Source organism: Artemia sp. Qi Xiang Cuo, chromosome 17 (genome assembly GCF_049724085.1).
Source record: "Artemia sp. Qi Xiang Cuo chromosome 17, ASM4972408v1, whole genome shotgun sequence".
Lineage (NCBI taxonomy): Eukaryota > Metazoa > Arthropoda > Branchiopoda > Anostraca > Artemiidae > Artemia > Artemia sp. Qi Xiang Cuo.
In genome coordinates this window covers 60911983-60939365 of record NC_142810.1, presented here as the reverse complement: position 1 = coordinate 60939365, position 27383 = coordinate 60911983, and the positions used below count along the sequence as shown (strand labels likewise).

The window sequence follows — 27383 nt, the reverse complement described above, 5'->3', positions numbered from 1 at the left end:
AAACTGATGTTTTACTACTGATGACGGTCACTGTATATGTGACCGAAATATCTGGTATTTTTTGTGAATTTCTATCACTGTTATCATCATCACTGTCTATTAAAAGGATTTTATCCCTATTTGAACTTTTATTTTTCGTCATGGAAAGGCAGTGTGATCTCCGAAATTATCTACGTCATATTTATTTTTATTTTTTGTTTCCATACCCGGGCACTTCGTATCGAAGGATTTGTCGTAGAAACTTAGAAAAGGGCTCATTCAATTGGAAATTGGAGTGGCTAGTGCCCTTTTTAATAGTCGAAAGTGATTGGAGGGCAACTAGCCCCCCCCCCACGCCCATCATTCCCACAAACACATCCAATAAAAATTTTGAGATAGACATTTCGTTCAGCGTGGTTGATTTCCAAATAGAAAATATGTTTTTGAGGAGGAAACTCCCCCACAGCCTTCAGGGCAAGGGCTGTAAGTTATGCCCTTGGGGTATATAAGGTTTTTATAGAAGGGGTTGTAGTAGAAACTTCAAAAAAGGCTCATTCAATTGGAAATTCAAAGGGCTAGTGCCCTTTTTAATAAGTCAAAAGTGATTGGAGGGCAACAAGCCCCCCCACCCCCACCCCCATCCTACCCCCAAACACATCCAATCAAAATTCTCACATAGCCATTTCGTTCAGCGTAGTTGATTTCCAGATATAAAATATGTTTATGAGGAAGCCAATCCCCCACAACCATCGGGGCAAGGGTTTTAAGTTATGCCCTGAGGACAAATAAGAACGATGTTGGCACACTGTATTATTTATTATTTTTTTCCTTTAGAGCAGGGCACTTCGTATCGAAAAATTTTTCGTAGAAACTTCGGAAAGGGCTCATTCGACTGGAAATTGGAGTGGCTTGAAGTTTTTATAGAAGGCGTTGATGTAGAAACTTCGAAAAGGGCTCATTCAATTGGAAATTGTGGCTTGTGCCCTTTTTAATAGTCGAAAGTGATTGGAAGGCAACTAACAACCCTTCCACGCAAAACCATTTCCCGAAACACATCCAATCAAAATTTTGACACAGCCATTTTGTTTAGCGTAGTTGAAGGATCTGGAAATTAGGTATTTGAGGATGACAACTCCCCCCCTCCCCAACAACCCTCAGGGCTATAGTTGTACGTTATGCCCATGGGGCATAATGCTGTCGTAGAAACTTCGAAAAAGGCTCATTCGATTGGAAATTTAAAGGGCTAGTGCCCTTTTTAATAGTAGAAAGTCATTGGAGGGCAACTAACCCCCCTCTCACGCCCACCTTTTCCCCAAACACATCCAATCAAAATTTTGGGATAGCGTAGTTTTAAGTTCTATAAATTAGGTCTTTTAGGATGACAAACCCCTCACAGCCCTCAGGACAAAGGTTGTAAGTTATGCCCTGGGGGCATATAAGGTTTTATAGAATGCATTGTCGTGGAAACTTCAAAAAAAGCTCAATCAATTGAAAATTCAAATGGCTAGCGCCCTTTTAAATAGTTGAAAGAGAATGGAAGACATTTAGCCCCCCCCCCCCCCCCCCCCGGCGCCCAACAGACCCCCAAACACATCCAATCAAAATTTTGAGATAGCCATTTTGTTTAGCGTAGTTGATTTCCAGATAGAAAATATGTTTTTGAGGAGGAAACTTCCCCAAAACCCTCGGAGCAAGGGTTTTAAGTTATGCCCTGAGGGCATATAAGAACGATGTTGGCACAACGTATTATTTATTATTTTGTTCTTTTAGAGCAGGGCGCTTCGTATCGAAGAATTTTTCGTAGAAACTTCGAAAAGGGTTCATTCAATTGGAAATTGGAGTGGTTTGTGCCCTTTTTAATAGTCGAAAGTGATTGGAAGGCAACTAACACCCCTTCCACGCCCACCATTTCCCGAAACACATCCAATCAAAATTTTCAGATAGCTATATTATTCAGCGTCGTTGATTTCCAGATAGAAATTAGGTTTTTGAGGAGAACATCCCCCCCACAGCCTTCAGGGCAAGGGTTGTGAGTTATGCCCTGGGGGCATATAAGGGTTTTTATAGAAGGTGTTGGCGTAGAAACTGCAAAAAAGGCTCATTCGATTGGAAATTCAACGGGCTAGTGCCCTTTTTAATAGTCGAAAGTGATTGGATCGCAACTAACCCCCCTCTCACGCCCACCTTTTCCCCAAACACATTCAATCAAAATTTTAGCCATTTTATTTAGTTATGCCCTGGGGGCATATAAGGGTTTTTATAGAAGGTGTTGGCGTAGAAACTGCAAAAAAGGCTCATTCGATTGGAAATTCAACGGGCTAGTGCCCTTTTTAATAGTCGAAAGTGATTGGATCGCAACTAACCCCCCTCTCACGCCCACCTTTTCCCCAAACACATTCAATCAAAATTTTAGCCATTTTATTTAACGTAGTTTTAACTTCTGTAAATTAGGTTCTGAGGATAACAAACCCTCAGAGCCCTAAGGGCAAGGGTTTTAAGTTTTACCCTTGGGGCGTATAAGGTTTTTATAGAAAGCGTTGTCGTAGAAACTTCAAAAAGGGCTCATTCGATTAGTAATTAAAATGGCTAGTGCCCTTTTTAATAGTCGAAAGTAATTGGAAGGCATCTAACACCCCTTCCAAGCTCACCATTTCCCGAAACACATCCAATCAAAATTTTGAGATAGCCATTTTGCTCAGCGTAGTTGATTTCCAGATAGAAATTATGTTTTTGAGGAGAACACTCCCTCACAGCCCTCAGGGCAAGGGTTGTAAGTTATGCCCTGGGGGCATATAAGGTTTTTATAGAAAGTGTTGTCGTAGAAACTTCAAAAAAGGCTCATTCGATTGGAAATTCAAAGGGTTAGTGCCCTTTTTTAGTAGTCGAATGTGATTGGAGGGCAATTAACCTACTTCTGACGCCCACCTTTTCCCCAAACACATCCAATCAAAATTTTAAGCTAGCCCTTTTGTTCAACGGAGCAGAAAGTTCTGGAAATTAGGTCTTTGAGCATGACACCTCCCTCCCACAGCCCTAAGGGCAAGGGTTGTAAGTTATGCCCTGGGGGCATATAAGGTTTTATAGAACGCGTTGTCGTACAAACTTCAAAAAGGGCTCCTTCAATTGGAAATTGAAATGGCTAGTAACATTTTTAATAGTCGAAATTGATTGGAAGGCAACTAACACCCCTTCCACACCCACCATTTCCCCAAACTCATCCAATTAAAATTTTGAGATAGCATTTTTGTTCCGCGCAGTTTAAACTTCAGGAAATTATAAGTTTGAGCAGGGCACTCCCCCCACTGTCTTCAGGGCAAGGGTTATAAGTTGTGTCCTGGGGTAATATATATTTTTATTTAAATCTTTGTCGTAGAAACTTAAAAAATGACTCATTTGATTGTAAATTCAAAGGTCTAGTGCCCTTTTTAATAATCGAAAGTGATTTGATGGCAACTAACCCCCCTCTCACGGCCACCTTTTCCCCAATCAAATCCAATCAAAATGTTTATATAGTAAAGTTGTTCAGCGTAGTTTATTTCCAGATATAAATTATGTTTTTGAGGATGACACTCCCCCGCAGCCCTCTGGGCAAAGGTTGTAATGTATGCCCTGGGGGCATATAGGGTTTTTATAGAAAGAGTTGTTGTAGAAACTTCAAAAAAGGCTCATTCGATTGGAAATTCAAAGGGCTAGTGCCCTTTTTAATAGTCAAAAGTGATTGAAGGGCAACTATCACGCCTACCTTTTCCCCAAACACATTCAATCAAAATTTTAAGATAGCCATTTTGTTCAACGTAGTTGAAGATTCTGGAAGTTAGGTCTTTGAGGATAACAACCCCAACAGCCCTCATGGCAAGATTTGTAAGTTATGCCGATGGGGCATATAAGGTTTTTATAGAACGCATTGTCGTAGAAACTTCAAAAGTGGCTCATTCGATTGGAAATTGAAATGGCTAGTGCCCTTTTTAATAGTCGAAAGTGATTTGAAGGCAAATAACATCCCTTCCACGCCAACCATTTCCCCAAAAACATCAAATCAAAATCTTGAGATAGTCATTTTGTTCCATTTAGGAAATTATACCTTTGATTAAGAACACTCCCCCACAGTCTTTAGGGTTATAAGTTATTCCCTGGGGGCATATAAGTTTTATTGAAATATTTGTCATAGAAACTTGAAAAAGGGCTCATTTTATTTGAAATTCAAAGGGCTAGTGCCCTTTTTAATAGTCTCGAAAGTTATTCGAGGGCAACTAACCCCCCCCCCCCCTCATGCCCACCTTTCCCCCAAACACATCCAATCAAAATTTGTGGATAGCAATTTTATTCAACGTAGTTGAAAGTTATGGAGATTAGGTCTTTAAGGATGCCAACCCCACAGCCCTCTGGGCAAGGGTCGTAAGTTGTTCCCTAGGGGCCTATCAGGTTTTTATAGAACGCAATGTTGTCAAAACTTCAAAAAGGGCTATTTCGATTTGAAAATGAAAGGGCGTGTGCCCTTTTAGTAGTTGAAAGTGATTGAAGAAAAACTAACCCCCCCTCTCACGCCCACCATTTCCCCAAACACATCTTATCAAAATTTTGAGATATCGATTTTGTTCAACGTAGTCGACAGTTCTGGAAATTAGGTCTTTTAGGATAATAACCCCATCAGAGCCCTCAGTGCAAGGGTTGTAAATTATGCCCTGGGGGCATATAAGGTTTATATAGAAAGTTGTAGAAATTTCAAAAGGGGCTCATTTGATTGGAAATTGAAATTGCCCTTTTTAATAGTCGAATGTGAGTGGAGAGTAATTAACACGCCCACAATTTCGCCAATCACATTCAATCAAAGTTTTGAGATAGACATTTTGTTAAACGTAATTGAAAGTTCTGGAAATTATGTATTTAAGGATGACAAACCCCCCAGAGCCCCCAGGGCAAAGGTTGTAAGTTATGCCCTGGGGGCATATAAGGTTTTTATAGATAGAGTTGTCGTAAAAACTTCAAAAGGGACTTATTCAATTGTAAATTGAAAGGGCTAGTGCACTTTTCAATATTTGCAAGGATTTGTAGGGCAAATACGTAGCTCCGCTCTCACGCCCACCATTCCCCCAAACACATCCAATCAAAATTTTCAGATCTCCATTTTGTTCAACGTTGCAAAAAGTTTTGGAAATTAAGTCTTTGAGGATGAAAGCCCCCCCCCCCCCCCAGCCCTTAGGGCAAGTTTTGTAAGTTATGCCCTGGGGCATATAAGGTTTTTATTGAAAGCGTTGTCGTAGAAACTTCAAAAGGGCTCATTTGATTTGAAATTGAAAGGGTTAGTGCCTTTTTTAATGGTTGAAAGTGATTGGAGAATGACTAACGCCCCTCTCACGCCCACTATTTTCCCACACATCCAATCAAAATTTTGAGATAGCCATTTTGTTTAACGTATTTGAAAGTTCTGGAAACTAGGTCTTAGAGGATGACAACCACCCTCACAGCCCATAGGGTAAGGGTTTTAATTTACGCCCTGGAGCATATAAGGTGTTTATAGAAAGTGTTGTCGTAGAAACTAAAAAAGGGCTCATTCGATTAGAAATTGAAAGGCCTAGTGCCCTTTTTAATAGTCGAAAGTGATTGGAAGGTTCGACATTTTTATAGTAAAGATTGATGTGGGTATAAAGTATTACTTTTTTTGTAGTTGTTGTTGTTTAGACCAGGGCGCTTTGTATTGAAGCAGTTGTCGTAAGAACTTTGAAAAGAGCTCATTCGATTGAAAATAGAAGGGTTGATGCCCTTTTTAATAGTCGAAAGTGATTGGAGTTAAACTAATCCCCCTCCCACGCCCACCCTCCCATTTGCCTTTATGTTTAAAAACTAAATATTGCCATAAGATTAAATCAAAATGCACTGGGTTAATGCTAATTCCCAATAAGGCATCTCAGCAGTATCCCAGGAACGACTGAGGGTATTATGTTCAAACTATTGGGGCTACTTCAGCTCTTAAAATTTAACCAAATCAAAATAGCGTAAATGTATCCATTATATCAAAGAAAGTAAACAGATTTTTTTGCGAATGGTATCAAGTTTTCCATTTCAGGTCAACTAGAGGAGGTATGAAACTAGATTAAACACTACTATGTGTGTCCAGAAATTTAAAAGTACGCATGTTGTTAAAGATTGCTGAAAACTTTTCTCCAGCATACAAATACCAGGCCAAGATATAAATTCTTGAAAAAACGAAAAGATTTAAAGTATTATTGGGTTTTTCCCTGAAAAGACTGTGTCAATATAAAAGGAACAGAAATTAATTAAAAAAAACTTTTTCCACAAAATAATTTTTTCAAAGGAAAGTAAAGAACTCCATTAAACAAAAAATGAGCAAAAATAAAATCAAATAATCTACCAAGCGTGAAACTACCACAAATCAGCATCGATAAATAAATGAAACCCAAAACGAACAAAAATTACAATAAATAACCAAGTCAAACTCAAAACGAGCAGAAATTAGCATAAGTTGGTCTCGAAACCCCTATGCCTTCCCAAGGTCAGAACATAATTTGCACTTTACTGAAAAAAATACAAATGAATGTGCATTTTCAGTTTAACATACATATACTGATATTTAGTACCTAATCAAGATCTTAATATTATTTGATTTATTAAAGTTATTAAAGCAAAAACTTTTATTTTTTTCAGTAAAGTGAAATTATGTTCTGGCCTTGGGAAGGCATAGGGGGTTTGACCCCATCTTATGTTAATTTCTGCTCGTTTTGAGTTTGACTCGGTTATTTATTGTAATTTCTGTTCGTGAAAAATGTATTGCCCTAATTATATATTTCCCATATACTCCGTCACTTGTCTTTGTCTGGTCTCACGCTAAGCTGAAAAAAACTAACGAAGAAACCGGTTTGTTCTCGCGTTTTACACAGCGTAAACTTGAGTGAGTGGCGCATAATGCACAAGTTCTGAAATTCCTTCCCCCTACGGAATTTAAAAAAACAAAACTCAAATAAAATTCTCAAATTTGGAAAGCCTTATTTTCCACGGGAGGTCTTTTCCGGGGGCGAGTATTTACCGGGGGGGCATTTTTCGAGAGGGGGTATTTTCCGCAGGGGGTATTTCTCGTTTTTTTTTTAGTTGGGGGGGGGGATTGGTATTGTCCGGGGGAGGGTATCAGAGACTTTTTCGATCTTATTCCTCCTAGATTTTCAAAAATGCCCCGTTTAGTGTTTCCTCGGAATCGGCTTTTTTGGCATTTTTCAAAAAAAGACGACAATTAAAATAATATCAATACATAGAAAGATAACAAAGTAACCGACGTATCTTTTTTCCCTAACTTGGCAGTATGACGTTATATATTGACGTATTTTTAATGAAATATCTATATCCTTAATCCGAGGATTTCTATAAAAGTAACTCAGTCCGAAAATTAGACTTAATACAATTACAAAGTAGAACTGAGCAGTTGTTTTAATTTCCTTAGAATACTAGATATTTTCAAGAGTACTATTTGGGCGAAGGTAAGAGGTCATAATCCCCTCAGTTTTCCAATAAAATCTAAAAACTAAGGCGAGAATATTATGTCAGATATGTAACAGCTTCTAGCCCCTGATCCCTCTTATGTTTTCAGGAAAGGTATGCATAAATGTAAAGGAGCTCTGGTTCCAAAAACTATTGCAATATTCTAAACCTTTCTTTTTTAATTTTAACTTTTTTTCATATAATTCATCTCACCGTTTTTGTTTTCACTGTTTAAGCAAAAATTCCTCCACCACTACCCTATGATAAACTATAGTGTACATACCTGTATCGTAAACAAGTATTTATTTCATTAGTTTATTAACATCTGGGTTAGTTTAAATTGAATAATGAATTGTGCAATTCAAATACAATGGAAAAGTCTCGTTAAAGAAGCTGAAGATACTACGGTATAAATAATCAAAAATGAGTTTGAATATAAAAAAAAAACAGGTGTAAATCATCACATAAACGTTTAGTAATTTACAAAAAATTTTGTGATTAAAGTTGGCAACTATTTTTAAGACAGTCATTTTTACAACTAAATTTCAGCTCGGTAAAAATTAGCTCCAACTAAAACTTTTCGAGGTTTTAATAAGCCTCAAGTGAAACAAGAGGATCATTTCGCACTCTCTTTCTCTCTCTCTCTCTCTCTCTCTCTCTCTCTCTCTTTTCTCTCTCTCTTTACCTCTCTCTTTTTCTTCGTCTTTATGACAATTTTTTGTCAACAATTTTCTCCTTGAGGTTTATAATGAACCTAGAAGTGAAGAAACTTTTCAATTCTTTTTATCGAGGTCACACCAAAAAACGTCAAATTGGACTGACAGCAATACTTGAAAAGAAAGAATTTGCCCAAAATACAGTGTGTAACACTGATTTTTTTGTCCCTCCTTCTGGTTGGGGAAAAGTGGGACTTGTGCTAGCTTAATTCTACCCTCTTAGTCATAAACGGTGTATTCAATTAGAACCTGGACTATCTTTTGAACTTCAGTGAAAATATCCACCAAAATCCGCGTTATTTTGTGCTAATTCGTGTTAATTTGTAAATCCTTGTATAATACTTGCTAACTTTATAGTTTTTGAGGCTTTCGTGATCTTTTTAGTGATAGCAGATCTCTCCGTAATTATGAGACTCATCCTGCAGAGGGTTTTGCTGCCCCATATACAAGTAGAACTAGGGCCATTTTCCCAGTCAGATTTTAAGTGCCTCATTTATGGAACTAAATTTCAGAGAGCATTCGGGTGGCTTAGGTGGATTAAAAGTCAATTGAAAAAATACTTACTAGGAAAATGCTCATAGTTTTTATTTACTTATTATAAGTATTATTGTTATTTTTGCAGAATGGTTGATGAGAAATTGGTAAAATTTTGTATTTTGGGTATATAATTTATTAATTTTGTGTGGTTTTTAGATATGTTTGTTATTTGTTTTTTTCTTTTTTCTTTTTTTGTTTGGTTAATTGTTTATTATAGAAAATATCTTTTCTTTATCCATAACCTTTTCCTTTTTTTCAAGAATTTAAATATTGTTTGATTTTGTTGTTGTTGTGTTTATCTTACATATTTTTTTCAGTGATATCTTTAAGCCCATTTAACATCAATCACGCGTTTCGTTGGTTGAAGTGTTTCATTTGTCTTTTTTAATTTCATTTATGTATTTTATATACTTTTCAATTTTGAGGAAAATAAATGAACAAAATAAATAAATGAATTAGTATCTGCCCCATCACAAACGATTTTTTTGTATTTTTGGGGATCGCTATTAGCAGTTTAGTTGTTGTATTCTTTTATTTGCCATAAATTGTAATAGAATTTAAACTATCTGCTAAGCAACGGCGAGACTCCTAATACTCTTTAGACCCCACTAGAGAGGACCAGAACAAAGCAGGTAGCAATGCTGAAGATTAACCACCACATTTAAAGAATACATTTGATGTGGTGTCAATGGCTGTTTTCTACAAGTCTCCACACTCACCCTTTTCTGAGGCAATATTTCTCCGTGTACCTGGACGTGGCAAAACACGTGACGTGTTTTGGACGTGGCAATATTTCTTCTGGACGTGGCGATATTTCTCCTGGCGATATATTCTTGGACGTGGCGATATTTATCCGTGTACCTCCGTGTAATTGGACGTGGCAAAAACAGCAATACCTGTGCCATACTTCATTCGCACTTGTAAATAAAACAAAATTTTGCAATATCCCAAGATCTATTTAGGAGAAATCCCGACCTTCGGAAACTAATATTATATATTCAGCAATATTGACATATACAGTAATATAAATTTTGGGGGTAATGTTTAACGTACTTCCCTCAAGATTTCAAGCTCAGGGATACAGTCCAAAGATCCTGTGGAAAATATCAAGCGGCAGCCATTTTATGCAGGACAATAACGTGAAGATCCTGTGGAAAATATCAAGCAGCAATCATTTTATGCAGGACAATAATGTGAAGATCCTCTGGAAAATATCAAGCGGCAGCCATTTTATGCAGGACAATAACGTAAAGATCCTGTGGAAAATATCAAGTAGCAGTCATTTTATGCAGGACCATAACGTGAAGATCCTGTGGAAAATATCAAGCGGCAGTCATTTAATGCAGGACAATAACGTGAAGATCCTGTCGAAAATATCAAGCGGCAGTCATTTTATGCAGGACAATAACGTGAAGATCCTGTGGAAAATATCAAGCGGCAGTCATTTTATGCAGGACAATAACGTGAAGATCCTGTGGAAAATATCAAGCGGCAGCCATTTTATGCAGGACAATAACGTAAAGATCCTGTGGAAAATATCAAGTGGCAGTCATTTTACGCAGGACCATAACGTGAAGATCCTGTGGAAAATATCAAGCGGTAGCCATTTCTTGCAGGACAATAACGTAAAGATCCTGTGGAAAATATCAAGCGGCAGCCATTTTATGCCGGATAATAACGTAAAGATCCTGTGGAAAATATCAAGCGGCAGTCATTTTATGCAGGACAATAACGTGAAGATCCTGTGGAAAATATCAAGCGGTAGCCATTTTATGCAGGACAATAACGTAAAGATCCTGTGGAAAATATCAAGCGGCAGCCATTTTATGCCGGATAATAACGTAAAGATCCTGTGGAAAATATCAAGCGGCAGTCATTTTATGCAGGACAATAACGTGAAGATCCTGTGGAAAATATCAAGCGGCAGCCATTCTATGCAGGACAATAACGTAAAGATCCTGTGGAATAACGTGAAGACTTTATTCCGTGCGTATATTCTTGAGGTGAACCAAATTCAACTTTTAAACGTAATTTTTACGATTGACGGATAAGAGTGAAAATTTAATGCTGATTTTCTCCGGAAATTAGAAGATGTCTAAGACTGTACCATAAATTTTTCCGTTTGTATTCTGAATCTGATAAAAGAAATAAAGACGCAGTATTGGTGAAAATATCAATGAAAATTGTAAAATAAATGAAAACAAATAGCTGTGGACAGAAACGACTGATCTAGCGTATAATTTCACGTACCTTGATAGTATTAATACTAAAGATTGCAGATGTAGTCAAGATTTGAAAAGCGTAACAACCAAGGTGAAGGGTGTTTTTTTTCGCAATTAAAAAAGGTTGGGGAGAATGGGAAAATAAGTCTGTGAACGAAGATTAGAATACTGGAATAATAGAATAATGGCTCAAACACGTTGGTGCTTTGGAATAATCTTTTCCAGAGAGATTTTCTAACAGACCAGTAAAAATACGGGTTTGACCATATATGACCATATACTGTTTTGACGTTTGGCCATATACGGTTTTGACAATATACAAGGATGTTCATAGCCTCTCTCAGTTGATTGACTGTATATTTCGTAGTGAGCTGTAAGAAATTGCGGTTTGATCCCACATTATATTGTTTTAATGAAAAAAAGCAAAAACACTTATGCCACGTTTTCGGATGAAGGATAAGAGGGTGCACTTTTTGGTCATACAGGTGGCACCAAAAGAAAAGCAGATAGTCCCCAAATACGGTAGAAAGAGATAATAAGAAATTACATTTTAAATAATTAAAACTATATATGAGAGGGTAAAGAGTGAAGCCTTGAATAGACTGAGTTGGGCAAGGTGTGTGTTCATCTGTGTTGTCCTCAGGCAGCTGAGTGCTGTAACGAGTTGCTAGTGTTACTAGTAGTAAAAATAAATAACTTTTGAAATGGACTTTTTAAACTAATTTCTCACATTTTCAAGTTTTCCTCTCGTGCACAAGTGTGACTTTAAAAAATCACGAAGAATATAGCTGACTCTTACATTTTGGTAGTCACCATAGCTTAGCTCGGGAAAAATGTTTAAACACTGTCTCTCACTGTCGTTTTTCCAATTTATTATAATGAAAATATCAAAAAAGGCATTTCTCAATGAAAATACCGGACGACCACCCGGGGAGGATAACATAACAAAAACAACTAGAAAATATATTTATATACTATATATATACTCGTATATATATATATATATATATATATATATATATATATATATATATATATATATATATATATATATATATATATATATATATATATATATATATATATATATATATATATATATATATATATATATATATATATATATATATATATATATATATATATATATATATATATATATATATATATATATATATATATATATATATATATATATATATATATATATATATATGATCGAAAGAACTTGACGTTCACGTAAAACATAATTCATTTTACAAAATACATAAAAAAAAGAGTCAGCACTTAGTTAAAAGTTCAAAAATAAAAAATAAATAGATAACAATAAAATTAATGAACATACATAAAAAATATGATGAGTCGAAACTTAATTAAAAAGTCTAATAGAAAGAATAAATAGATGACAATAAAATTAATGATGAATATTCCTGCCTATTATATAACTCAACAAAACTCGGAACAAAACTCTTCCGATATCATTCATGTTTAGCGGGGATGGGAGTCAGTTTGGGGCTTTTTGACATTTTAACGGGACGGTCTGTTGTGGGCGGAAACGTAGGGTCTGGGGATGATGAAACGTTGTCGACTGACAGACAGGGTCTTGGTACCTAAACGAAGGCATAGGAGGTTCCTTCTCTCGGCCAACGTGGTGAGTTTGAACTCACCTAATAGATAATGATATGGAACCTTTCCTTCACCATCTATGATTCTAAGTGCTCGTTTTTGGACATTTTCAGTCTTATAAATATGCTCTGAAGAAAGGCCAAAATGCCATATTGGAAAGAGCAAACTCTAGTATTGGCCGAATAAAAGAACAATAAAGTTGGAGAAGATCCGTAGGAGGGCAAGAAAATTTTAACACAAGTTATAGAAGGGAAACTGGAGAGGAAGCTTGTTTTAGGATATTTTGAACATGGGCATCCCACTTCAAGTCAGCAGTAATTGTCACCCCAAGTAGTTTAATACATGTGACAAAGATTTAGGGAGGAATGGGGTTTATGGAAGAAGGCGGTAATTTTAAAAAATTAACTGTCATAACTGACAATTTTTTAGCGTTAGCTTTCATCTTCAACAAAGAAGCCTTCTGTGTGACATCGTCAAATAATGTTATAATTGAGATTTTAAGATTTCGTCGACTCAAGTGCATTACTTTGAGTCAAGTGAGTGAGCACTTGAGATTTTAACTCAAGTGGAGACAGGTCATCCACATCTTTTGGAATGGAGTAATATGGAGTAATGGATTGGAGTAATGGATTTGAGCAATAGATTGGAGTAATGGTGTAATGGAGTAATTGGAGATTGGAGCCCAGCTTGTAGCACGACAAGGAACATCCAGAATTACTAATATCATTAAAAATACTAACAAGGGGTGTTATCATGGAATAGTTTATAAGTTTATCAAGTTTATCAAGGAATGCTTTAATTAGATCAATTGGGATATCAATGGGACAAACACTAGTTCTTTTTCAGTTTATGTGTTTTTTCTATCATTTGCTTGCTGAAATTTCCGGGAATTTGTCCTTTTGAGTTTCGGGGATTAGATGGTTTTCCGAGAGATGGGAATGTTTGCACGATGCTCGCTGAGTGTTTATTAAGCTCATTAGCTGTCTGTTCAGGCAGTTCATCCAGAAGAAAATCAGTGTTCTTGCACAAGCGACCCCATATTTTTTTTCTCTTTCTTAAACCATTGCTGAGGTTTGTTCTGTTTTAAGCAATTTAATTTATTTTTACCATAACGAGAAGCAGCACCACGTATTTCTTTCTTTATTTGTTTACAGGGGGTTAAGGTATCATCTTTCTTTCCAAGGTAAAAAGTTTGAGTTTCAAATGGATTAGTCCTTTTATTTTTTTATTAATGTAGGGTTTATCTGAGGAACATACCTTCTTGTTAGCCTCTGGGAAACATTTTTGGTAATTTGTCGTTAATTTTATTATAAACAGACTAAGCTTTGAATTAAGATTTACACACGATACAAAATCTACCCAACTCTCCGACGTAATCCAAGATCCAAAATCAAAAAGATCTTGACTTGTTATTGGCCAGTGCGATAATTCAGAGACTGAGTAATTTGTTTTAAAAACTAGCAGTGTTTTAGATTGTAGCATGAAGTGATGGCTACCACCGAGGGGGGGGAGGAGGGTAGTTGGAGCATTATAAAAGGATTTAAGGTTGGTGCAAATAACATCCAAACTGGTACCACCTTTTGTAGTAGGGAATCAACAATTTGCTTAAGCTTTTAATCTTTGCACAGACAATTAAGACTAAGTTCGTTTGCGTCTCCTGCTATAAAAATGCCGGCATTTGGGCACTTTATCTTCACGACGTCAAGACCAGCTTGTAGCCTATCATGAAAAATGGCGACGAGAATAAGCATTCTGTTCGGGTGAATAATAAAATGAGCAAATGATAAAATTAGTGTAAGGCCGAGGCAAGCATTTGGCCTTAGTAGGTATCCAAATGATTTCATCGCTATCACCTAGGCCTGGTACATGGATAAGGGTAGGAGATAGGCAATCCTTTGGGAAAATCATTACTCCTCCCCCTTTTTCCCCATTGGGTGGTCAACCGGGCGTAGCTTTACAAACTCTTAAGAACCAGTCATTTTAAGGAGATCAGGATTTTGAGCCTGACCTTCAGTAACTCCAAGTATATCAATATGAATCAGTTTAGCTGTTGCTCAATTAACGTTTTAATATTAAAAGTTTCGGTGTTCGTCAGGAGGAAATCTGGAAAATGATAACGTTTTTATCAAACTCTTTAACAACAGATATCTTCAAAAAAGCTTTTTTCTGAGGTAGCTTTGGCGGGGCGTACGTATGTTAATAGTGATAGCGGGGAGAACATCACCTAAAAGTGGAATATTATCATTTGGGGTATTGCAGAAAGGTTTGTCGTAAGGGTCAAACTCACCACCCTAGACCGAGAGACTACAAAACCAGTTTTGAAATGGGAGGGGAAGAAGTTTAATTTTAAATGTTTGGGGGTGAATTGAGAGAGCCGCGGGTAAAATTTCTTCTTTTATAATTTTTTCTTCTATTAAAGAGGGGAAACTACATCTTTTATCAGAAAATTCACGGGTAATCAGTTAATCTTTAATTTGTCTATGGTTGGACTTTAAGATTGAAGTATTAACTGAACTATGAGATGGAGCAGATAATTTTTGGAGAGGATAATTTATTACAGGATAATTTTCGGATGTAGGAGCCGAAGCCGAAGTAGCCGAAGCCTCGGTCATGCGATCGAAGACTTGGATCAGGGGACTACACAAGGGACGGTCAGGGCCTAAATACTAAATTTAGCCAATTTCTCTGAACTTCTTATTTTAATTTTAAAACTTTAATTATCATTAATTCTCCCTCCCTAAACAATATTATTGCGTACGTCTCGTGTTTGAATGCCGCATAAACACTTATGGACAATAATAAAGGAGGACTAGTTACTTTTCGAGCACTTTTAATGTTGCTGTTATTTTTACGGATGGAAAAAAGGAAGAAAGAAAATGACTCGTTAATAAATATTCGGTCCTAAAAACCCCATTAAATAAAAGTAACTTTTTCATTTTGTTGACTGGGCAAAGAAAAAAAAATTCTGTATATACTTGCATTTAGGGAAGCAGCTCAGAGGGGGGCGGGGGGCAAGGTAGAGACACAGTATTCTGGACAACTTTGGCCCTGCGTCTTTTTTAGTCACTTGAGGAGGCTTCCCCAAAATAAAAGAGATGAAACCAGTGGAGATCCCGTAAAGAATACGAGTCCTGAGGGGTTGATCCTTCTCAGAAATCTTGTATACCAAAAGGCATGTGTCATGCGTGAGGAAAAAGTGCCAAACGATTTAGGGACTGTGCCAAGCGTGATTGAGCTGTGCGACACACTTGGGGTTCCGAGATGTACTACAGGTGGCGGGACGTCAGCGCCCCCTTGACGCTTCAACTCTTTCAGATTTCTAATACATTTTGTCGATTACTCAAGTAAAAAAGCAGTTCAATACAAATAAAATCAAGTATATTGTATATAATTTAATTTTTCCTTCAGATATGTGTTCTGGGAATACCAAAGAAGTTGGCAACCGTTTCTAAAGATTCTTCATACATGAAAAGAAAACAGAATAATTGAAGTCTATAAACCATTAAAAGCTTCCTGGAATTAGCGTGTTCTTATGCAAAGGATAATTACTGGAATCCCTGTGTGGAAGAAACAGCGCAGGAGTTGATCTAGCATTTAAGGAGAAAAAGAAAGTCAATTAGAAAACTGTTGGCTTCCGTGCAGTGATGGGAGTGATATTCTAAGCTAAAGTACCAAGGACACTGTAAATGAAACCTGGTTGTTTGAAACGTACATAATCATGTGTATCTTTGAAATCGGGAAAAATTTGCGGATTCAATTTCTTGTTTAAAATAAATATCTGTGCGCGCACTTATGCATTTTTTGGTAGCAGTGGGCACCAAATTTTAAGAGAGGAAAGTACATTTATTTCTGTCCCCTATGTAGCGGTAAATTATCATGGCGGAATAAAAAAAAACATCCCTAGGTTTCCTAGCTCCATGAAACCCTAACGGACGTCTGACAACAATTATTTCTGTGCGATTTTTCATTTCGAAAATTCAAAATTGAATACTGTGCATTATAGATAAGAACTTTCAAGTGACAATGAAACACTTAACACTTATTCAAAAGCAGCAGACAGCAGACGTGTGCTGGTAAATATAAAAACAGAAATATAAAACCTAAATACATCTCTTGATTCCATTTATTTTCTTTACTCCTATTTACATTACATTGGAAACATTACTTGGCGTTACCTAGCGAAACAAAACAGCAAACTATAAAAACAAAAAAATATCAATTATATTTATAATTCCTTTACTTTTGTCCAATAAAAACCTTCTGCCCAAAAAAACACAATAAATGAATTACACTTTTAAACGTTCGGCATATAAGTTGTGGCAAGTTATGTTACAATCAATTGAAAATAGTTTCAAAGCAAAGAAGCAACCTTTTTAAGCAACCTTCTAAAAACGTCTAAGTATTAGCAAAAGCTAATTAGTTTAGCAATCAGTTTTGCAACTAATTAAAAATTAATTTTGCTTGTTTGTTTTTATGGCTCTTCATGACAACACTAACGAAAAGGTGATGCTACCATACAAGCGTAATTTGAAACAATTAAAGAAAAATCTTGCAGATTCACAGTTCTCAGGTATAAGAGGGCTATAAAAAGGGGTTCAGAGGCAGTGGCGGCTCCAGGAGGGGGGGGGGCGGCCCCCCCCTAGAGTAGTCTAAAGTAGTGTAGTTTACTTAATTAACTCAAGTTTGCGTTAACTAAACTTGCTTCTAACGCAAGTTTATCGGATCAATCTATTTTGCCCCCCCCCCCTATTTTTTTTGGATCAACCTATTTTGCGCCCCCTCCTCCAAAAGAAATCCTGGATCCGCCCCTGTTCAGAGGGCAGAACATATCTTTACTTCTATATCCCAACGAAGTAGAAAAAATATTTTAGTTCAATAACAGGAAGTAGATTTGTCTAAGGTTTGACGTTTTAAAATCGAAAGGTGTTATGCATATGAAAAAAGTTTTGAACAGCTCAAGTTTGAGTTTAGGTTAATTAATAGAAAAAAAATTGATTTATTTAATAAATATTGAGCTGCCCCATTACATGCTTGAGTAACTTTGTTAATAGGGGAGGCTTGATAAATCAAGATCGGAGGCGTAACCTCAATAATGACTTTGATTACAGAACAATTAAATGAAACTAGAAATAAAATACATTGAAAAAAACATCCACAACAAAACAGAGGGGTCAACAAACATACATATTGGCTACGGAATACTTCCTCTATGATACTCTATAATTTTTCTTTACGTTTGTAATATAGTTTAGTATTAATAAAATGATTGATGATTGATTGATACTTCTTAACTTCATCTTTAAAAATACTGAGAAAATGAAGATTTAATAATTCCAAACTACAATAAAGCCAAAATTATATTATTATTCTATTATTATATATTATAATTCCAAAATTATATTATTATATTATTTCTCCCCGTTCTTCGTTTCCTAAATTTATTTAAAAGATATTACTATATATTACTATAAAATATTACTATATAAAATATTACTAATAAAATATATTACTTATAAAATAAATTAATAAATTATTATTAATAAATTATATTAATTATATAAAATTATTAAATATATTTATTAAATATATTAATTATTATCAATATATTTATATAATTATTAAATATATTAAAAATATATTATTATAATATAAATATATATAAATATATATAATATAATATAAATATAATATATAATGTAATATATAATATAATATAAATATATATATAAATATATATAAATATATTATTATATAAAAATATATATAAAAAATATATTATAAATATATTAAAAATATAATTATTAAATATATTAGTTATTAAATATAAATTATATTAAATTAATAAAAATGATTAATAAATTACTAATAAAATAAAATATTACTATATATATTATATATTACTATAAAATATTACTAATAAACTGATTATTGATATTATACATTAAAAAAGTAGCTGGAGGAAAACCAACATATGGCAAAAAACTTCAAGTATGCACTCCTTTAAGGGCGTCTCTGCCTCTTACATGCAGCATCATATCTGTTCGTTTAAAGTTTTAATATTGCGTTTTAAATTAATTTGAACAAACTTGTATCATTCTGTTTAATTAATATTCGTTGTAAGTATCATACTAAGGCATATATAAGATGTGAAACCCTTGTCATCCCCTTAACCCTCCGTTATCAACCAGTTTGTGGTAACGAACTGTAAGTAAGGAGCAACCTGGATCAATAGTAACTGAAGCTTTAAAAAACGTGATTTTGATATCAATAGATGTATCAAAAGAATTGGATTTTTATGCTGATTTCACATATATAGATTTCTTTAAGTTTAGTCCTACCCAACAAAGGTTAAGAGCCTGAGAAAATTTGCATTATTTTCCAAAAAATGGGGAAACACCCCTAAGAGTCATAGAATCTTAATGAAACTCACACCATCAGATTCGACATATCAGAGCATCCGATTGTAGAGGTTTCATGCTTCTACCTGCAAAAATTTGGAACTTGCATTTTTTTATTTATTTTTTTTTACAGAAAAAAGATCATGGATGTATGTTTAGTTGTTTTTTTCCCCAGGGGAGATCGTGTCAATCTAGGGGTCCTATAATATCGTTAGAGGGTTCATTCAAACAAAAATTAAAAGTTCTAGTGCCCTTTTTAAGTTACCAAAATATTGGAGTGCAGCTAGGACCCCTCCCCACCCCTTGTATCCCCAAAATCTTTCGATTAAAATTTTGAGATAGCCATTTTGTTCATCACAGTCGATTGCTTTCTCTTTTCCGTCTCAATTTTACGTGTGGAGTTGTTAATAGTAGTTGCCTGGTAAATTGTCATCGAGATTGAATTGTCTAGAGGATATGTCCGTGGGGGGGGGGGTTCTCCGTGGAGGTGTGGCCAGATATTCTGGTATTATTTAAAAAACGGTCAAAAATTAAATATAAAAACAAGTTTTTCAACTGAAAGTAAGGAGCAACATTCAAACTTAAAAAAAACATAAATTATTGCGTGCATAAATTACCTCGCTGTTTACGCTGAAGTTGAATTTTGTCCCAATTATTTAAGAACGAAGTCTGAAACATTATGTTCGTTTAATTGGAACAACGAGAAGCTTTTTTCAAAAGTACTAAAAACCTTTAGCGGGAAAAGCAAGGTGTTGATGAGGAGGCAATCCCCTTCATATACGTAATAATTTCTGTTCGTTTTAAGCTTTAGTGTTGTTCTTTACTTTCAATTTAAAAACTTTTTTTTAATTTAATTTACGTTAAAGTTTGAAGTACCTATAACAATACTTCAAGAATGATAGTCACCCTTGAAAACTGTGCATCCCATCAAACAATTTACAAGGAAGGGGTCTGGAAGAATGAATTTTCAGACCATTATTTTCAGATTTTTCAATGGGGGTTAGTTGGTAAACGGGGATTGTTAAGAGGGGGCTCCATCGGTCTCATCTCTGTGCAGTTTAACATATCAATATAGCATCCCATTTTATACTCAAAATATTTTCGCGATAAGAAATGAGCGGCTATCCCTTTAGCAGCCCACATTTCATGTTTAGACCGTATTTATTTTTCCAAATAAAGGAATACTAGGGAGTATCTCGCCCTTCTTCCATATATATCCAAGGGACCTCTAACCGAGAGTTAGAAGATTGTGTCACAAAAATACACTTTTTAAATGACTTGACAAACACAGAAATACACACTTATTTTCTGACCCCCCGTTCCCTCTAACAGTGGTGCGCAGCTCTACTGCACTGTGTATAATATTTGATGAGTAATTTGCATAAATAATGAAGCGTCAAATAAATTAACTGAGTTAAATTCCATTAGTGTAATTGATAAGCATTAATTTTATATATATTTTTAGGGGCGACTTTTTCCCTAAGTCCTCTATATAACCTGCGCTTTGAAAAACTAGAAAAAAATTAAAAAACCTTTTTTATATTAAATCGGTTTTTACAATCTTAGAACTTTTGCCCGATAGAATTTAGGCTAATTTTAAATTAAATGTGTTGTTTTTCGGCAGAAAATTTTAAAGATTGCCGCTGCTGTGACACGATATACGGCACGTTGTTACTTAGTAAAGCCTCTAGGATTTGATTTCTGACCTAAGGACCCCTTTTTGGATATTTTAAGACCAGTGGTGCTGTAAAATCACCTCAGGGAAAAAAACAAACAAAACCCACAGACACCCCTCTTGTGAAATATGCAAAATTTCCTTCTTTTTGTAAATAGGAGCGTCCAACCTCCGCTTTCGGATTTACAGGAATGTTAAGTTTGATACTAAAAGTTTGTTTAGGGAAAGTGAGAGCGATGGATATTCCTTACTCGCGCCCCATGTTTGGAGAAAATGGCGAGGATCTGGTTCACTTTTTGGTTATCTGTCCCAAATTACTGGATTTAAGCAAAGATTTTATTTTCAAGTAAGGTGGGGTCAAGTTAGTTTTTTCTTTTTTTCAGAAATGGGTTTGAATGATTTAGGAACAATTTTATAGGGGGGGGGGGGGGGTTCTCGAAACATTTTCGTGTGTATGTAATTTCTGGTTGTTTTAGTTTCTATTTTATTTTGTATGCATTGATGAATTGTTAAAATCGCACTGTGGCTGTTTTTGCAACAAATATCTGTTTATATACCGTACTGCAATAAACAAGCACAAGAAGGGCAGAAAGAAAAAAGATTTAAAAGAATTTTAAGATTGTAAGTTGGATCTAATTCAAATCAATGATTTACTGGTCCAATCCCAACTCACAGTGACAAAATAGAAAATTTGAACATGTCCCAATTGTTTGGCTGACAGTCTTCTTTCGCATGTTAAAAGTGTGTCCTTCCAAAATAAATTAAAAAAAATTACTTCTTGAGTGCATTTTTGCAGAGCACAGTTTCATTTATTTGTGGTCAAGACACTAGCCTAGTAAACACTACTACAACTAACTACTACTAACAGCGCACCGCAGCACCAAGCCGACTGAGGCCAACACAGCTACGCGCGCTCCTCCTCCATCCCAATCCATTCAAAGCCTCCCTTTTCACATCCTCTCAGGAAGTTCCCAATTACTTTAAATTTGTCTTAATGACGTCCTCCCACCCCAGACGAGGACGACCTGCTTTCCGCTTAGCCCTAGACGGTTGGCCGAAAAGAACAATCTTTGGCAATCTGTTATCCTTCATCCGCACAACGTGTCCTAGCCACCTAAATCTTTCTTTCATTATAGCCCTAGAGAGCGGTATTGAACCACATTTCTCGTACAGCCTGCTGTTTGAAATACGGTCAGTTAGCCGGGTACCCACAAAAATCCGTAAGCAATTTCTCTGGAAAACATCTAGCAAATCTTCATCCGCTTTTCGGAGTGCCCATGCTTCACAGCCGTATTTGACCACTGTTTAGTAAATACATGAATTTTAATATTTCTTGGCTTATGAGAATAAAAATACTTTAAGGGTGTAACCATCAAGTAATTTCTGTTATTCCCGGGCAAGGCCATATCCAGAATTTTTTCCATGGGGGAGGAATTTTTCATGGAGAGGGAGGGGGGCTACAAATTGTTTAATGTATCAAAAATTAGTTTTCATGCATTTTTATTACGATTTTAAGAGTTGGACAAACATTTCGAGGGGGTTCAAACCCCCTACCCCCTTCCCTTGATATAGCTTTCTTATCAGGATTGAAGTTATTGGGCTACTAATAAAAAGCTAAGACGTATGGCGGCAGAGTAGATTGATCTTTGTTGGGAAATATAAGGCCTAGTGTTCGATCCCAGCTGCCAAAGGGTTGACGGAAAAGGAGACTCGTCGATTAAATATATTCCCATGGAAGATCTAAGGGTGCTGGGCGAAGCGTTTGAATCTGACCCCATATGTTTATGCATGTTATGATTATAATAGAACGATATTGCGGTGTAAAAATTATGTAAAATGCATCTAGAAGTTATCCAGATGCTGTTTTAATCGGCATTTATTGACTGTGAATACATGAAACCAGTATTGAAAATACAAGATGTATTGCCCATCCAGTTGAACTTAGCACATTCAATCGATTGTATTGAAAATTTTATCGAATCTTATTCCGTTTTCAAGATGTTTACAGGTTTCTCGGTCTTACAAAATGGATCATTTCTCTTTTTAAAACATGCAAAAACAGCTAGGAATTCATATTTCGTGTCAGTTTTCTTTTCGTTTAATCTTAAAGCCTTAACTGTATTATTATGCACACAACTAATCATTAAAAGTGTTTGAAAACTTAATACCACACTTTTAGTTTTACTATGTTTTGGAATTAATTTCATGTAACATTACGACATCATCATGTTTTACCAGGATACCACATGCCTTTTTTACCACAACCAAGTTGTTATTTTAACAGTTATCATGCCTTTTTCTCAAGAAGATTCAAAATGAAATGAACATAGCGACGTTTTTTTTTTTTTTTTTTTTTTTTTTTTTTTTTTTTTTTTTTTTTTTTTTACAGATATTCTGAAGGCTGTTCAGCCGCACACCTTTAAAGGTTATATTCAAGTCCACAATAATTATTCTATTTTCTAGAAGCTGTTTTACACGTTGTGTTAATTTATGGATAGGATCTATTTATTTATTCTGAATAGGCTAAAATAAGATATCTCCAGGCTACAACTTTTCATAAGAAAAGAAAATTTTTCAAGCCAACTTTCCAAGATAAATTTCCCTGTAGTCTCTATTCCCATGGGTTAGGACTTCTTTCAGAAGGGAAAAGAATGATGAGTAGCAGTTGCTCTCTCATTTTCCTGATCTTTCAAAAAGAACTTCCTTAAAAACTAAAAAAAATTCTGATGACTCTTTTTTGGATATCATTTTCTTTTTCTATATTTCTTCCATTTTCACGGTTTGTAAGTATATACAAAGTAAATCTATTTCGAAAAGGAGGGGGTTTCAGGATTGAATAGTTGTATAAACATATTTTATTGCTAACAAAGTATGTTTCAGAATTTGGAGGAGGGCTCTTGAGCCCTTTAAATCTTTTTAATATAAATTTGCATAAATATTATGCTAGCAAGAGAATTACAGAAAAATGTTTAATTGACTGCGATGTAGCAAAGAATACATTTTTGAGATTGCTACTTTCGAGATTCCTGGCATTTCATATTGCAAATAAATGGGTCTAATCAATTTTAGTTGATTTTAAATATTCAAATAAACTATATTCACAGGAATTATTAGTATTCAGACCTAAACTCAGGGTATATTGTGGGTGATTCCTCAGAAGCATTTTTGAAAAAAATTAAATACTAGCCTAGAAATTTAATTTTTTGAGATTGTTATTCCCCCATCTCGGAAATTATCATGCTTTTGTCTTCCTTAACATCAGAGTTGGTTACGACTAACTACATTTTATTCCGCTGGCCTAGGAAACTTTCAGGAAACTTTGCAACTTTTAGCTACAGAACTATTCGAAGAAGAAATAACTATATTATTTCTAATAAATTTAGTCTTTATTTTAAAAGAAATAAAGAAAAGTCTTTAAATTACTTTGATGGCTACGAAATGCTTTAAGCTTTCTAACAGTCTATTGCTTTTTTATAGCTAAATCTCAGAGAATATAAAAAACGTCCAATAACCTAATCGCCCTTTGCCTTATTTTATCATAACCAGTTTTATTACTATTGAGTTTCTGTTAGAAGAAAGCAAAAGATGGCTTTGAAGGAATGGCACCCTCAGAGAGGCAGCTCCTGACAAAGACCATCAGACAAATTCTTATGCTACATCAACTAATTAAAAACCTATTTGTAAAAAAATGAATTTATTTACCTATCAATTTTCGCTTTAAAAATCCTTTCAAAAAACATTTCATAAGCATACTAAACATCCAAGTAACAGCTCATAATGAAACTATTGAGAAACTGCTTTCCATCTCCTTGCAGAAAGTAGAGAATTGAAAAGAGGGACGCGCAGCTTTTGACGCAACAGACTTCCCTCTGCATTAATAAAGATGTGTCTTTCGACTGCCGGTAAATGCTGGATTAACTTTCAAAGGCGAGGAGTAAATTGACAGAATAACAAACCACAGACCTTTCTAGAAAATTGCTTTCTAAAAAAAACGTCCTGGCACAAAGACATGGGTGGAATGTTTTCCGTCCCCCTGGCTATCTTCTTCGGATCTTCATTCAGTGTGACACTAAGAACTCGTAAAATTGCTCCTGTGATTCAATATTTGAAGGAGGTACAAAAAGCAAAATTAAAACACGCACAAGTGGTAGACAAAATCTTTTCTTATCTTTCTTTTATTAAAATGTTTTTCACTCCAGCGATTTCCAGTGATGTTTGCAAAAAAGAAGAAACATATAATCTCATTATATTTAATTTCTGTTGCTTAATGGGTGAACAAAAACCATTTGATGGCTTTGATGGGATAATCTTCTCAAATATATTTATCTAAATAGGTATGCAGGGCTGGAAAAAACTGGTTTTAATGCATGTACATTATTAAACAACAATTAAAAATAGCTATATTAGAACAGAAACGCCTCAGAGGGAGATAGATACAGCATGTTGCTCCAAGGGTTCTTCTGGTTGCCCCACTGGTTCTGCCCCACTTGGCTATAAAGATTAATTTTTTTCCCTGTTGTTTGGTTATTTTCTACTATAACGATTTTATGTGATATTTTAAAAATAGAAATGCCATCTAGACTTTTTTATTATTTTTCTAAGGTTTAAAGGGGTGACTGAAAATTATGTGATGGGTTGGACTGGATAACTGGAGTAAATTTGGTAATTTTCAGTAAATAAAGAGCAACATCGTCAGAAAACAACCAGTCTCAGTACTTGGCTTTTTTGTCCTTGGGCACCCCTCAGAATGGAATAATTTAGATGCCGAAGATTCAGTTGGACATTTCCCCTAGAATGATCAAAATGTCCTCAAATGTTCCTTTAGGAGGGGAATGATCCAAGCACTTCTAGGGTTAAAGGGCTCTAGCTACTGGAAATGACCTATTTCATACAGATATATTTTAGTAAAAAATGTGCATATCTTGCACCTTGTTAAAGTAGAATCAAGTAAAAAATGTGAACTCCGTTATAAAATTAACCACATTACCTGATATAAATCACTTTAGAAGGGCACTAGAACCTTCAGTTTCCGTTCGAATGAGCCCTCTCACGACATTCTAAGGCCACTGGGTTGATATGATCACCCCTAGAAAAAAAAACACACACATCCGTGATCTTACCTCTGGCAAAAAAAAAATTCCATATTTTGCAGATAGGAGCTTGAAGGAGAACCTTACAGAGAACCTTACAGTAAGGTTCTCCGATACGCTGAATCTGATGGTATGATTTTAATTTTTGATTCTATGAAGATTCTATGACTTTTAGGGGGTATTTCCCCGTTTTTTTAAAAATAAGGCAGATTTCCTCGTAACTTTTGATAGATTAGACTAAACTTGATGACTTATATATTTAAAATAAGGATAAATATCCAATTCTTTTGATGTATCTATCAGTATCAAAATTCAGTTTTTAAGAGTTTCGGTTGCTATTGAGCCGGGTCGCTTCTTACTTACAGTTTGTTACCACGAACCGTTTGGTAGTATGATAATATCAAAGGATCAAAATTTCATAGAGTCTAACACTACGTATAGTTCCAGGAATAAAGTATAACCAGTTTTTGCTTATTGAACACCTTTCTAAAGAAGTGCGCATTGCCTATGCGGGTGTTGTCACTAGCCGTAGCAATTCAAGCCGTAAATATTTGGCTTGTCTTTATAATGCTGTAGCTTTGCCTCATGTCAGTAGAGTTGACCTTTTGAATTCTGCTACTCCTATGTACCAAACAGGTTTTTCTGGTAGGTAAACATTTCTACAGGAATTCTGCTACTCCTATGTACCAAACAGGTTTTTCTGGTAGATAAACATTTCTACAGGGGCATTACACCTTTCAAAGAGATTTACGCAATACCGGTCCTATGGGTGAACATTTCTGCAGGTCATTACACCTTTGCCAAGAGGAACGAGTATAACTTGATTGGTGATGGGGATTTGAATTTGATAGGTGATTTGAATAAAAGGAATTCAAATATTTTGTCTATGAAATAGAAGCTAACTCAATTTGTGAAAAGATATTCCATTTGAACAACTCTGATCTGATTGAATTGTTGCCGACAATGAGATTTAATCACTGCTAAGCCTATTGTTATTGCAAAAGGTTTACCTAATTTACTTCTTAGTGTTAAATGACAGATTTCCAAATACGATCATTTTGAAAAGCAGACAAAAACAATTGGACACTATAATCAGAATTATTTGAATAACATTTAAAAAGGGTAATGAGATATGTGATCTGTATAATACACGGTAACCCTTCTCAGAATTGATAGGAGGCAAGATAAAAAAAAGGGTAATTAGTGATTGGAAATTTTTTTAATGCTTTTACAATCGGAGATGTTTGTTTAACATTTGCAAAAAAGGGGTAATGGAATTTGCGAATTGGAGGAGATGTCGTGATTATGTACAGTATAATACACAGGTGAGGTTTTGGAGGGTTACCAAATTGGTGATTAAGACGGGTTTTGTCTAATTCTAGCCGGAAACTCAGAATTGATAGGAGGCAAGATAAAAAAAAGGGGTAATTAGTGATTAGATAACTTTTTAACGTGAAATCTCTTAATAAAATATTTTTGGAGAAATTATTTAAAAGGTAAAGTTTATTTTTTTTTTTAATGTATTTTATAGCTATTAGCAAAACGTCTACCATAAAGAGCAAGGTATTTCGGAGAGGGCAGCTCACTTCATATACGGGGTAATTTGCATTCATCTTAGTTTTTAATGATGTTCCTTTTTTGTTATTGCGAAA

General features: G+C 35.1%; 1 long non-coding RNA gene across 1 annotated transcript in view; it reads right to left on the bottom strand.

The window, feature by feature from the left end:
- Window positions 1-24431, bottom strand: part of LOC148942430 (uncharacterized) — an 80904-nt gene extending 56473 nt beyond the window's left edge. The window contains exon 1 of the long non-coding RNA XR_016143165.1: window positions 24344-24431. This is a non-coding gene — a long non-coding RNA (uncharacterized LOC148942430). The remainder of the gene's footprint in view (window positions 1-24343) is intronic.
- Window positions 24432-27383: the final 2952 nt, after the last annotated feature.